We start from the raw sequence: 2,301 nt of genomic DNA, 5'->3' as shown, positions 1-2,301 counted from the left end.
TGTGCATCTGCGTGTCAGTGTATAATTAGCTGTTGTGAAGTGGATTCCTTGCACTTGGACATGACCATGACTACACTGAAGTACAGATCTCCTATCACTTTAGTAGAGACTCATGACACTGTCTCACTAACGTTCCATCTTGGTTAGAGTGTGGAGGCTCACAAGGCCTCCACAAATCCCAAGGCTGTATACCAGGTAACCAATCAATTGGTAGGGAAGTTAGTGTAGTCAGTGTACCTGCTCAGGAATTACTCAGGGACTCAGTGATATACATTTTCAAGAGTCATCCATGCTGTGAAGGGGACACTGGTGGTTCAGTTCCCTGTGTGCTGTCTAGCATATGCCCTATGTTGTAGTTATCATTCAGTCACTTTTGCTCCAGCAAGAAATCCTGATAAACCAATGCTTCACCAAGCTGAAGTTGGACGGCACCCATTTTTGTTTGTCTACTGGCCTTTCCTTTTTTTTTCTCTTCATCTTTTAGGAACTCTATTTTCCTTCCACCTTTTTTCCTTTTGCTCAGGTGTCTGCAAATTAGCCCAGAACCACTCAGTGGTGGCTCTAATACACTCGGTGGCCTGCGCTGTGGGAGATGCTGACCTGTCCTCAGTGGCTGGCTGCGCACTTTAGTCTTCCATGGGGAACTGCTGGTTGGGCACAGAGGGTACCTGCACACCCTCAGACCAATTGGCGACCTCAGGCTGAGCAGCAGTGAACTCAGGAGCCGGTGCAGTCCATTCACCCTGGAATTCCTCCTTGGTCACAGCCTTCTCAGCAGCAGCCTGCTCCTCTTCCTCAACCCCCTCTGGGTCTCTGTAGAAGTAAAGATCAGGCATGACCTCTCATGGATGCTCACAGGAGATAGTACCTTGCATGTGGAATACTTCCTGGGTCAGCATCCACCACATCAGACTCACTGAGTGGGCTCCCGTGTTGTTGCATGGGATGGCAATGTCCACATAGCTCAGGGAAGAATCTGTGTTACACAGAGCAGTGGTGGGCAGGTTGACATAAGAGGCCTCTGTGGCCCTAAGATCAGTCACTCCCTGAAAGCTGCTTGGATCTGGTTAGGGAAGGTCCCAGGTGTGAAGCGGCATGTGGCCAGTGTTCCTGGAGGAGATGATGCTGATGTCAGCAGGGTTCTCAGCAGGGTTCTCAATGGCAACAATAGCTCCAGCTGCGAGCAACAGCTTCTCTGAGGTCCTCTTCAGATTTATGATGTAGATACTGTAGATACCATCACTTTTCCTTTTGTAGATGTACTGCTCCACCTGAAAGTCAAGGTTAGTGCCACCTAAGTGGGTGTCTGCAGCAAAGAATTCGAGGACACCCTCCTCCTTCTTCTCCAGGATGTCAAGGGCTCCGGGCATTGTGTGAGTTTCCCTTTAAGCTGGAATGGGAACCAAGAACAATGCACTGTGGACCTGTCCCCAGGTAGCTCGTAAAGCCTAATGCCCTTTCTATGTGTGGTAAATTATATCTCTCCGAGAAATCATACAATAAACTAGTTCTCAGCTTATGGAGACAAGTCCTTTTTTTTTTTCTCTTCTATTCACTTTGATAAGGAGTTTCAGGGCATGATCAGCCTCATAAAGGCTTTTGGAAGAAGACCCAGGGTCAAAGGCTACTGTACATCTTATTTCATTAATCCCAAAGAGTTAAGATGGTGTGTCCAAATCCACTGCATGTGCTCTCTTAATACTGCATACAAGCATCCATACACTGGCAAGTTTGTATATTAGCAAATGTAAAAATCCACAATTTCCAGAAATAATTATTTACCTTTAGTTCTTTTTAATTTACTAAAGATACCAAATATTTCTCTTGTCATTGAAATCTGTCAAATAACTCATATTAGGTTTTAGTGAGAACATCACAAAATATCTTATTTTTGATGAAGCTAATGTAATCCTAAATTAGCTATTTAATAGAGTAAGTTAATTAGAATTAATGCTAATTTTGTTCCTAATTAGACATAATAGATATTAGGGCTATAAAAGGTGCTTCTCAAGATATATGCAACCAACTGCAGTCTCCTTGGATCGGTGAACTAAACTGTGATACACACTCTAGAGTGATACAAAGAATTGTTGAAGTTTACCTTGTCTCCAGCATCCCCCAGAGCCAGGGAGATATTTTGTTTGTTTGTTTTTGCAACTAACTTGGAAGTTGTTGAAAGTTAGCAAATTGGTTGAAAAAGAAATTAAAGTTAGCAAATTGGTTGAAAAAGAAATTAAAATATTTATGTGCAAGGCAACAGGGTTAGGAAAATATCTCCTGGGTTTTATAATTTGGCCAAAT

The 2,301-nt window shown here is 43.4% G+C and overlaps 1 pseudogene; it reads right to left on the bottom strand.

Moving 5' to 3' along the window:
• Nucleotides 1-473: 473 nt before the first annotated feature.
• LOC116087803 lies at nucleotides 474-1,370 on the bottom strand (annotated as a pseudogene).
• Nucleotides 1,371-2,301: the final 931 nt, after the last annotated feature.

This window comes from Mastomys coucha, unplaced genomic scaffold (genome assembly GCF_008632895.1).
Source record: "Mastomys coucha isolate ucsf_1 unplaced genomic scaffold, UCSF_Mcou_1 pScaffold13, whole genome shotgun sequence".
Classification (NCBI taxonomy): Eukaryota; Metazoa; Chordata; class Mammalia; order Rodentia; family Muridae; genus Mastomys; species Mastomys coucha.
The sequence above is the reverse complement of the archived record's forward strand: the minus strand, read 5'-3'. Positions and strand labels throughout refer to the sequence as shown.